General features: G+C 38.6%; 1 long non-coding RNA gene across 1 annotated transcript; it reads left to right on the top strand.

The window, feature by feature from the left end:
- The first annotated feature begins 6,358 nt into the window (after positions 1 to 6,358).
- On the top strand, positions 6,359 to 11,968 carry LOC124169209. Its single transcript, XR_006867052.1, has 3 exons — positions 6,359 to 6,444; positions 8,142 to 8,278; positions 11,026 to 11,968. It is a non-coding gene; the product is annotated as an uncharacterized LOC124169209 (long non-coding RNA).
- Positions 11,969 to 12,238: the final 270 nt, after the last annotated feature.

The raw sequence follows: 12,238 nt of genomic DNA, 5'->3' as shown, positions 1-12,238 counted from the left end.
CTTTACATACAAAAGGCAACAAAAAATTATTAGAAGGGGCATGTAATATAAGAAAGGATTGTAAGAACATATATCGACAAATCAACTCATGCCATAAATTAAAATCTGAAGAAAAATAGGATATACATGAAATGGATTAATGTTTTTTAATAGTCGTTAGCCATTATAGGTTAATATTTTTCAACTGAGAAAACGGTAGAGTACCTACTTTTTCCTTTACTAGGGTAATGAGTTTCATTTAGGAGGGTTGGTGTGAGAAATATGGTCCAAAGTTTCTTCCTTTACTTTGTGGAACCTCGATATTGGAAAATAAAATTCATTTAAATGATATTCGAACATATTTATCAACATTCAATGATCATAATCACCTCAATTCGCAATTAAAACCATATCTTCGATTTCATAATCCCAGTTTGCCAGCCCTCGTTCATTTCCGCCATCTTGACTTCGCTCCTGACCGGTCCGAAAAGAAATTCTCGTAGCGAACGTAGCGCCTATGGACCGGTGCTCCGGAGCACTTCCGTCTGTAGCGTCTGGTAGCGAAAGTAGCATTCATAGGACCGCACCCCTAGTCGTGATACGTGCTCCGTATCACGGCTTGGATGGGACCACGTCAATTGAAGTGCTCCGCGCTGGATGTGTTAAATTTAGAGCACGGCAGAACGCCTTGTTTAAATATTTCCTGAAAAGAGCTGGAAAAATGTACATTTTTGATGTTAATTAGATGCAACATTGGGTTATAATGGGTTCATTTACATCTACATAATACCATGCTAGCCATCTATGGGGTGATTTAGGGGGGTGATCAATCATCAGCATACAGCATGCAAGAGAATATCCACATGCACACTACACAACCAAAAAACATTACGCATACCAAAATATTAAGGCAAAACTTGACCACTATTAATTAAGGTTTTCTGCCAATAAAGCTAGAATACACTAAACAGGGTGTAGGAAATGATAATAAAATTCAGAAACATCCATTAAGGTTAGAAGGCTACAGTACAAGTCATATAAACTATTTGTGAGTTCTAACACTGCCGTTATAGTCCTTTATTGATCGTGGAAAAAAGGCATTCTGAATCTGCCTGTTCTACAGTATATCTCTCTTTTTTATTTATATGATCTGAAGCCTAGTAAGGGTTATGAACGTTAACTTTTCATTGGCAGAATGGAAGAAAGATTTGTGTCTATTCCAGAATTGAGCTACTGAAATAAGCCTCACTGAATATTTATCATTACATGTCACACATTAATTCATTTGAAGATAATCTTGATTGAAATGATAATTATTTTTCACGCTGATGCCAATTGATTATCCCATAAATTAAGCCACACTGATAATAATTTGAATATTGGATAAGATTACGGATGAGGAAAAATCATCAATTGAGACAAAATTGGTACCAACTATTGAATCTTATGCAAGAATCTTAAATCTTCCCAATTTGACACCTTATTTTTCCCCTGCCACATGAAAATAGACTCTTCGGATTGGAGATCAATTACAAGTCCAACAATAAGAGTTTTGACTCCAGACAAGTTTTAGGCAGTCACCAGATCCTTCGTAAAAGATCTTCGTGGATTTTTTTATCACCTCATTCCGCATATATAGGCGCTGCCTGAGGAATTTCGGATAGACTTCCCGAAGCGACTACTGAGCATCGTTGACATGAAGCTATTGCTCGCTTCTTTGGTCCTCGCTGCTTTTGTCTGCACGCAGGTAAAATAAACATTTTATTACACGTATATTTAATTTAGCTCACAATTAGAAAATCACTTGACTTTATAATCACCGCTCTTTAGCAATCCTAAGATTGGTTTGACACAGCTGGCAAATGAATTCTCTCCTCAGCTAATCTTTTCACTCTTACGTATTTCTTCTCTTTCACATCTTTCTTTATCAATTACATGTATATTATTCGTAGTTTCCCTATTTCACTCTTGCCATCTAATTGTCCTTTGCAGGTATATGCCACATTTAAGTACATTACGTTGTACAAAGTTAATAAAGTTTTTCAAACAAAAATTAAGCATGAATAGCATTAATAAGCATTTAAATCTCAACTGATGTCGAAAAAAAGAGTAAACATATAATTTTCAGCTGCATGCGGCTAAGAAGATGTTGACTCCAACAGGAAGAGATGCTGGAAGAGACGGCGTGTTCTAGGCGTCCTTCTAGTGTTAAAGGAACCTAGTGCGGGCGAGTTTCAGATGTCGACAGGGAGCTCGTTCCGTAAATAAGCCGTAAAGACTTGGAAAGATTACTGACTGGTCTCAGGACGAAACTGAGGGGTGTTGATGCGTCATGTCACAATTCGCTGAGGGCGCTCAGTGTGATGAGTGCTGAAGTGATTGGCCAGATAGGGGTGTCCATCCCCTGCAAGAATCTTGTACAGCAGGCAGCAGCGCATGTATTCGCGACGACTCTGAGGAGTGAGCCAGTTCAGCCGTTCCCTGTAGGGCGACATTCTTTCATCGCGGCCCAGCACGAAAATATAGCGTACGCCCCAATTATGCAGGCGTTTTAGGCGCAGGTCTTGCTCATTTGAGAGGGATCAGAGAGGCAGGGAAGTGAAGAAGTGTCTGAATTTTCGTCAGGGTTAATGAACACTTTTGTTACCAGCCTTCCGGTTTTGGTGCAGTCTTAAGGTCAATGTGTCGTCATGACACACGGACCAATGATTGCGCTTCGGATATACGTATGCAGATAAATGCGTGGACAGTGCCTACGCTTGACTGACCTTTAAAACATGATAGACATATCGATTTTTCTTCAGTCTGTCAATCGTAGTTTTACAATCAAGTTTGAGAGATTTTTTGAGGTTTTTATGAAGAAATTCACGACTTTTTCCTGTTTTTTTTTCACGGTTGACGAAATGCACAACCTAAGCCGCGTTTACACTTGTGTTTGAAGCACGTGTTTGAAAAAAAATTGCAAACATCTAAAAAAAAAGCGCGCATTAGTAGACGAAACATTTCGCTGTTGTAAACAGTTTTCCAGTGTTTGGAACTAAAAATTGTGGTTCCACCTGAAATCGGTAAAGATCAAAGGGCGTTGCAAACTTTTGTTTGAAACGCTTGGTTCGGTAACTATGTCCCCCACTATCACTCCGCGCTTCCACCTCCATTATCACTCACGGGATCACTCGTCGCGCCATTTTGTTATCAGGGTGGTGATCAAGGTCGAAAGCGTTTCAAACATTTTCATGAAACATGGAAATAAAAACCAAGAAACAAAAATTTCAAACTTCTGTAAGAAACAACTGTTTCAAACGGTGGTTTCTTACAGAAGTTTGAAGCATTTTGTTCGAAACTCCGGTGTAAACGCGGATTTATTCACTGTTTTAAGATTTTAACGGTGGAGTGGTAGCCCTGTTCTATGCTTAAATTTCCCGCCGAAAGGAAATCTTTCTTTTGGTGGAATGCTCTCGCCGCCTGCCCTATTCTGCTGCTAATTTCTTTCTAGCTTCTTCCATCGCTAGTCATCCTGCTTCCCTTACAATATAACTCATCCACCTTCTAAATCCTCCTCTGACACTGCTATGATAGCTATGTCATCGCCAGATCGCACCAAGATAATTTTTTCTCCATGGATATTCACTCCTGACGCCTTGGTAAGTTGAGAAAATAATCAGTCGGAGTTAAAAAATCAATTACGATTGAGTGTCATTGTTTTTTTATTTGATAGAAGTCCTTAACATATTGATAATGTGGTATCTTATCTCGATAGATACTTCATTTAAATTATTCTTATGCATCTCGCTATCAATTACTAGTTTTGTGCTAACAATTCTTCTGAAATGCAGGCATGCCAAGTTTTTTATTTATTTTTAGGGAAAATTTAAGATTTTTTTACTTAAACTGAACGACAACATCTGTTCGTATTTCCCTTTTTGAGGTCGAATCCAGTCAGATTTCTAAAAGTAATTTCTTTAGTATGTTATAATGCTGGATTTTCGGATTATCTTATACAGTCTCAGGTTGTGAATACCACCTCGTGTCGTAGTGCTTTTAATAATAAGGTGCACAATGAAATAATAATTTACATGAAAATATTAACATCAAAACGCTACTTTCCTTCAACGGGCAAACAGCTTCCAAACTCCGGTGCATTTTACAACGCTACACAAACTTGCCAAAGTTGGGGGATTGAAAAACGGTGAGTAGTACATGAACGTTCTATATGCACTTGGAAAGAATTTCACTTAGAATTCGTAATTATCCCCAGATAAAATAACATTTAGCGACCTAGTTTTAACACTTGAAAATGGTATATTAATACATCGTAGGTCATTTTTATTGATTTATTCAGTGAAGAAACCTATTGAAGAATATTAGAGAAAAGGTGACTTTGAGAATTAATTATTTTGAATTCAAACATACGTGTTTATAATAATATTGTATAATAAACTATCTGTGGGAAATATCAAAAACAAATTATTCCCAAATGTGGTCGGGTTTTAACCTTATAGCGGTGCATACTTAGAATTCATACTCTAATGAAAATGGATAGTCACATTTTGAAGTTGGACTTAAAAATGATGTCCTTAATATTGTAACAGTCCTTTTTGCACTTTACTTAAATCACTTAACCTTCACGTCTCTAGGTTTTTCCATTTTTCTCTGATTATAATGTTTTTCTCTAATTTTTTAGTTTGTATCAACAGGGAACAGACTAATCAGGCCGAAAATATTTGGGGGCCAAGAGGCAAAACCGGGACAATTCCCATACATGGCAGGGTTGGTCATTGATGATTTTAATTTCTGCGGAGCAACAATTATACATGAATCTTACGTACTCACTGCAGCATCCTGGGCGTATGAGTGAGTAAACTTTCTTTAAAAAAATTTCATTCATGATGAAGTGGATATTTATCGCTAGAAAAACTTGACGGGGGATCGGGTTGGTGTGGTGGCTAGAGTGTTGGCTTCCCACACCGTGGGTTCGGGTTCAAATCCCGGTGGTAGAGAATTTTTAGATGCTTGAATGTTGAATGTTGCGTGGAGGACATTTCCAGCGCAACACTCCGTCCGTCGGATGGGACGTAAAGCCGTGGTCCCCTTGGTGCCTTTCGTTAAGAGCAGGCTAATGCCGACGCCGGGTTTCTATCCACCCTTCCTTACCTATCCTTCCCTCATACCGCTAATAACCTCAGCTGTCGGTCGCCTCTTCCAAATACCATACCATACCAAAACTTGACGTATTATTCTGCCCCATTCTTTCAAACCACAAATCCACCTCCCAAAGTTTCCCTTCTAGTCCACGGATCATTACAAGAGACCACCTAATATACTGTCTGTAAAAAAAGCAAGATACCCGAGTTTGAGGAGCTCTAGCGTCTAAACGAAGCAATCGATTTCAATGCGACAAAAATCATAAGAATGAGAATTTATTTCTACATTGTATCATGTACTTTTAAAAAATCATCGTCTCAATAGTTTTTCTTGTACTTCATTTTTTCTCAAAAAAGTACCCGTTTTTTGCGCGTAAAATGAAGTTGCCCAACTTGGAGCGCTTGGCATTCCCGTAGTTTTCGTTCCTTTAACTTGAAATTTTGATATACAGAAGCCGCATCTATTATTATTATTGGCAGTTTGTCGAAAACAAATTGTTTATATCATTAAAATTAACGGAGTTGTTGTAAACAACGCAAACCTCTGCTAACTTCGAAACCAGTGGGTCAATTGAAAATTGATTGGTACTCTTGCCTTCCGTAGAACACCATTTTCAAAGCAACCCGCCCCCTTCAAAAATCGCAGTCAGCTACCAACACCCCACCTTCACCGTGTAACCGTCCCTTATGTTAAACCTGTAAAATATTCTCTCCACCCCCAGCCACTTACCTCCCAAACTTAAATGCCTCCCGATATTTCCCGCCACCACCTGTATGGTTTTTAAATGCCTTTTAAAATGCAAAATACAATAGCATGACAACTAAGATATCTTTGAAAAACATAACCTGCCTTGCCACCTTATCGATAGTTGGAAGCATGAAGAAAATGATCATAACGAAAGCGAAGTAACCAGACGATTAATGCTGCAGAAGTTTATGAGAGCTACTCCAAAAGGATTATACAAATGTATTTTTTTTTAATAATGGTAAAATACCAAAAATATATATTTGAAATATAAAATACAAGATACATTAAGATCGTGTATGTAAAATACCGAATAAAAATGACAAATGTATTTCAAATACGTATTTTACAATACTTCTATTTGAAATACTGCCCATCAGCGTCCATATACTTTTCTCCGAATCAGTAAGCCAATTTATAATAATTTTCATGTTGTATGATATTTTTAGACCACATTTTAGTTTATCCCACTGCTATTTTTTTAATTTTCGGAAAATATTGGAAAAATCAACCTTCCTCCAGTTTTTGATGTTACCAGCAGCTTTGGAATGATAACGGGTTGAGGTAGTACGTATACTGGTAAGTACTACAATTCCATTGTTGTTTAAGTTTTGCTTACGATTATTTCATTAATTTGTATGTTAACGTCAGCCCTCTGTAATTGGATTTGTGCTGTTTCTGGACTGCATTGAATAAATGAATTTCCGCAAACATTATTGGGAATATAGCTTTTCAGAAGTTATTTTTTGTGTGAATTGATAATATGATTGCATTGGGATGATACCAAATATACTTGAGTATTCCAGAAACAAGGTATTTGTATAATGAACAAATAGGTATATACTCTCTAGTTCACTCAGTGATTTGACCCAAGATTGGTTTGAATAAGATAGTGTAAAGCTCATCTCTGACTAAGCCACAGGCGTGTAAATACCACACATTCATGATGGGGTTTTGTTTCCTGTCCCTGGAAACTGGTCCCAACAGGGACAGTTATTTCTCAGCATTATTATAATACTCGCTTTGCTCGCTCTGCCCCCCCAGGCCCTCCCGAAAAAGGCCTGCGGCCTGTTATGCTCACTGTGGAGGGTCTTACACTTTTTGTTTGCTACTTGTTACTTAAGGATCGTTTACTTTTAAACTGGCTAGCTTAGGTATAAGCATTAATTCAACTTTAACGTAAAACGAGCGCATGGTACGTAGGCTACAATATGAATAAAAATCTTTATATAGAGAAAAGTTTTTCTGAGGGGCTGAAAAAGTAAAATAAATTTCTACGTGTCTGACAGTCTCTCTAACTTATTCAATTCAAATAAAAAACGTTGAGACCATGTTCCACTGTAACACCCAATTCGTAATATCATAGCATAACGACTTTACGTATTACAATGAAAAACGCTTTATTAATTATTTTTCACAAAACTCAACCAAATTCTTGATATACGAATAAGATGTAACAGCTGTTCCCCTTCGTAAGCTTTAGAGAGATATGGTACACCTAATAGAATTACGTAGGAACTGAATATCAATATCTAGAGCAAATGCGCCTTAGCATGAATTGGGGCTAGTATGACGAATTTTATCGAAATATTATTTATCATGATCGCGAATGATTTCACTTCAGAATTACTTCTATTTAAAGTTTCAATGAATCGGGATACACAAATATCTCAGCTCACAAATAAACAGCTTTAATATCAAACGCAACGCGCAATAGATCTGGTGAGTAACAGATGACAGCCTGACTATAATGTAAGAATATGACTATAATGTATTGATTTCCTGAATATATTATAACCTATTTCCGAAATGACTGCGGGTGGGTCTTAGAGAGCTAGTAGCGAATCAAGAGCGCTGCCCCTTCCACCTCACCGTTCCCCTCCATCCCCCTCCGCTCCCCTCCATCGGGCTGACCAGCGTTGCCAGCCCGTGGAAATAACAGTACGTGAGGTAGTATCAGCGGAATCTCCACAGGTAAGGATTGGCAACACTGCGAGCTGGAGAACGGCGTTCACTGCACGGAATTCGGAGAAAGACTGCGGCCTCCTACACACTTTCTCCCGTCGCTCCTTTGTGATTGGCTATAGAGTGGGTGGATGTCGAGCGCTCTCAAGGTCACCCGGCGTCAGTTCGGAAAAAGGGTGTAGTAAATTAGAGCTACTACACTTCATAAACGCCAATCAAGTGCGGTGTATAAATATAATCAACGTTTTTCCATTAAAAAATAGATGACTATTTGGTCACATTAAAGGAGGTTCTCATTTTCCTTAAAATAGGTGGTGATTTGTCGCCCACTCTTCTCTACGCTGAAGTGACAATCATAACAAATGAAGACTGCAAAGCGATCTACTGGGATGTGATTACCGACTCTCACATTTGTACACTGCCCAAGGATAATGATGGTATTTGTAAAGTGAGTGCATAAATAGTTTGTAATTGCGAAAAGCTAATTTATTAAGTCTGGAATTTTGATTAAAAACTGGTATCGCCATGGATCTGTGGGAAGTTATTGTCCCACTGCAACCGGAATATATATTCTTCCAACTGAACAGAACTAGCTTTAAAGTAAAGATTTAAGAGCATAGTGTTGAACTATACGGATGACTCTAAAAATTTAGGCATTATTTTCCTATGGGCTATTTTATATGGACCTATTTTAGCTAGGTAACATTTTATCTTACTATTATCATCAGTGATGTCATGGTAAAAAATAGCAGTGCCGGAACGCACTTTCCTTAACTATTTTTATAAGTGAAATATTACTCTGTGCTTTTTCAATACAAGTTATTATTTACATTTTATTGCAAATTTTTTTGTTTTGGTAACGAGTATAGAAATAGAAATGTATAGAAATTTTTAGGCAACTTTGATAATAGTGTCATTTGACTATTGCGTCTTTTGTTATCCAGTGCCGGAACTGCGTTCCAGGGCATTCCGGCACTGTGACACCACTGATTATCATGGCTGTTTCCAAGAGCACAAATGATGAACTACCGCATAAACGATCGCCGAGGGCCCCGAGCTTAGTGGGCCCCAACAACGCTCGCGTCCAATGTGAAGCGTATATGAAAGGTGCAATAAAAATGACTCGGGTTACATGAACACAAGTTTTTTAGCCATCATAAAATTCTAAATTTACATTATTTTCTTTACACCCTAGGCATACCAAGTGTAAAAAGATAATATAAAAAATAAATAAAATAAAGGTAACAGATGATAAAAGAGATCCGAAAGGAACTCGTGCCAACACTTATAAACCTTTTTTTAGACCTATTCATTTTTCACCATTAGCTTCAACCAATTGGCGATTTATATCGATAGAAGCCACCTTTTCCGCGGTCAAAAATCATATGACAGACCGAACTTCACACCTATACGAGCCTTTACACCGGATTGGAAAAATCGATTTTTTTTCAAATCATCTGGCAAAAAGAAAGAAATTTAAAAGACCAATAAAAAAAAGGCCTACAAAATTTGAGTCAGTCTCCAAAGTTCGCACACCTTTCTAGCCACTCGAGTGGCCACTTCTTAGACCGTAGGTTCCTTCCCTACATTCTCGGATCTAAAAATATCGCGAGCAATACAAAATTATTTCATCACTTCTCTAAAAGTTGGTTGCATCGATTTGTTTAACACCGGCAAGACGCCAAGAAAGGGACAAGGAGCTTCACTACGTATTTTTTTTTTTTTAACCTCTACCATCTGCCGATTGATAATATCAAAGATGAGTACCCCCCCCCCCCCCCCCCCCCAGCAGCACGCGCAGGATGAATTTTGCAGTATCCGGTGCGTGGGTGGCGAAGAGGCGAGCGGGGAGGGGACACGAACGGCCTGCCGCTGTGCTATCCGCCGCGCTGCTTGGGTATTGACATATTTAATTCGCCGACGCGCATTCCAATTTGGCGTTTTGTGGCGTAGCGGTGGCAGTTGCGTCGAAATGCACGAAATATTTACCCTGTAAGAACAGTAACTAGGCGAAATCTATAAGATTATACCATAAAATATTAATTTTCTTGATTTTTTACACTACTCAATAAATGGCATTTGAGCAAGGGTCAGCGGTTCACCCAGTAATCTCAAAATTTTCAGACCTTATTTTTGGTCAGTCACGCAACTGTTTTTCATTGGGCCAATTGGATTTGGAAATTTCGATTTTGCCGATCCGATTTTTCTATACTTGACTTGAATGGAAGCTCCATGAGCATACATATGGACGCTCATCGAGCCAATGGCAAACGACCCCAAACTATCCGCATTTAGAGCACTCGAGATTGTAGCGCTACCACTTGGCAGAAAGCGGTACTACTAATCTATAACGCGGGTTTTCAAATATGGCTTACAGTCGGCCTGAGGGCGAAATAATTAATTACAGTTAAGGACGCTTTGAGGAAGCAGTGGAGTAAATGCCGGTAGTTATATATTTCGGCAGCAAACATATTTTCACCACAGAAAGCTCAAATAAATGTAACGCCACATCGAGTAACACTTTGACTCACTGTAAACAAACTGAATGAAATTTCCTTCGAGTAAGAGAGCTAGTTTAAAGTAAACCGGGACTAGCCGCGGTGATAGCTTTTATGGGAGTCACCCGCAATGCACAATCATGCGAAAGATCCACAGAGAAAAAATCATCCGCTTTGATTCCGGCTGTGGCGCTGTGCGCACGATTTGGACTGCTTGTGGCATCATATGCTCAGCAGTCCAGCAACACTTTGTCCGGTAGTGTCCACAAATATCGACAGGGAAGAATAACGCCTGGGCAGCTTAACTGGCTAAATCACTCGACCGGAAATCGGGGGATCCGGGTTCGAATCCCGGACAAGGCGGACGATTTTTTCTCTATGGATCTTTCGTAAGAGAGCTAAATATTTGAAACCGACAAGCCACAAATACAATAATACATCCTCTAGCATGTATGTTCATGGGAAGCTCTATCGAGACGGCTGCTATGAGCGGTTGGTAATGCTTCCCGGTCTTCGAGGGTTGTAGTGGAGGAACGAAGGAACACGGTGGTGCTGGCGGATTGCGCCAAGCGCTTCGTGCGGCGACGCAAAGACCGAGGAGACCTTATTATTAAGTTTGCTCTCGTTAAACTCGAATATATTGTTCCTCTTAAAGCCCTTATGAATTAATGAATTGATAAAATTTCTCTTTTTTTAGGGTGACTTCGGCGGACCTCTTATTTCAATTTACCGAGTTGGTGAATGTGAAATTGAGAAGGCCTTGGTAGGAATATCTTCTTTCATCAGCAGCGGCGGTTGCGGTGTTGGACCCGATGGATACACTAGAGTGTACAAATTCATTGATTGGATATACTATCATATGGAATAAGATCCACGGCTGAATTGAGATTTATGGAATTACAATTCAAACGATTTAAAATCGACGAAAAAAGTTCTTTTTTTATGTTTTTATCACTTTTAATAAGAAATCTACCCTTTGTAGCTTAACTCGAAAAGCGACATGAGTGGAATAAGAGTTAAACTATGGAATAAAGTGATGCTTACATACTTGACATTTAAAGCAAATTAAAAAAAATGCAAGATGATTTTTCGAAATAAAAAAAACGAGTTACGTGTAAAATTATAACATTTTTATCTATGCCTAAAGATTTTTCTATTCCTTGTGTAAAGTCTTCCGCGCAATTAAACTCAGAAAACAAAATAGCCCATTTTCGGAATAAACGGAGGCTTTCGTTGCGTACTTCATTATTATCAACGAAAAATGATAGTTGATGAAAAACAGGGACGTATCCAGATATTTGCTTCCAAGGGAGGTTGGCTGGAATTAATGTTGCCTATGCCGAAATATTAGGGATGCGCGATTACTCGAAAATTTGAATCGAGGATTTGGTACTCGAATCGAATGCTTCGACTGGCGTTGTCCTAACACGTTGGCGAGTGTCCTAACACCCTTGCCACACGTCTTTTAGGCGGCTTTCGAGGTATTATGTAGATGTAGATGTAGAAAAACAAAAAATTGACGCTGCGACATACCCCAAAAGTCTTTACTCAATAATCCTATCAAATGTTTGCCTTAAAATTCTCATTCTTACAAATTTCCACCTCACTGTAATCCTCTACTATTTTGAGTTACACGTTATTATCCCTCTCCGTCTCTTTCAATGCATTGAAACCTGCACCACATAATCAAGCCATTCCATTCCACAGTCTCAATTTATTCAATGTGTGCATCAGCGTAATTTATATTATTTCATAATTACTGTATATTAATAATTATTGTAATATGTCTGCATAATACCTAGGCGGTGATGGTGATCAGTCATCTTATATGCAGCATGCAAGAGGACCGTTATATGCACACCACACCGTCATAAATTATTACGCGTAATAACATAATATATGGGCACATT

The sequence above is a fragment of the Ischnura elegans genome, chromosome 12 (assembly GCF_921293095.1).
Source record: "Ischnura elegans chromosome 12, ioIscEleg1.1, whole genome shotgun sequence".
NCBI lineage: Eukaryota > Metazoa > Arthropoda > Insecta > Odonata > Coenagrionidae > Ischnura > Ischnura elegans.
This window is presented reverse-complemented; position numbering and strand designations above follow the sequence as displayed.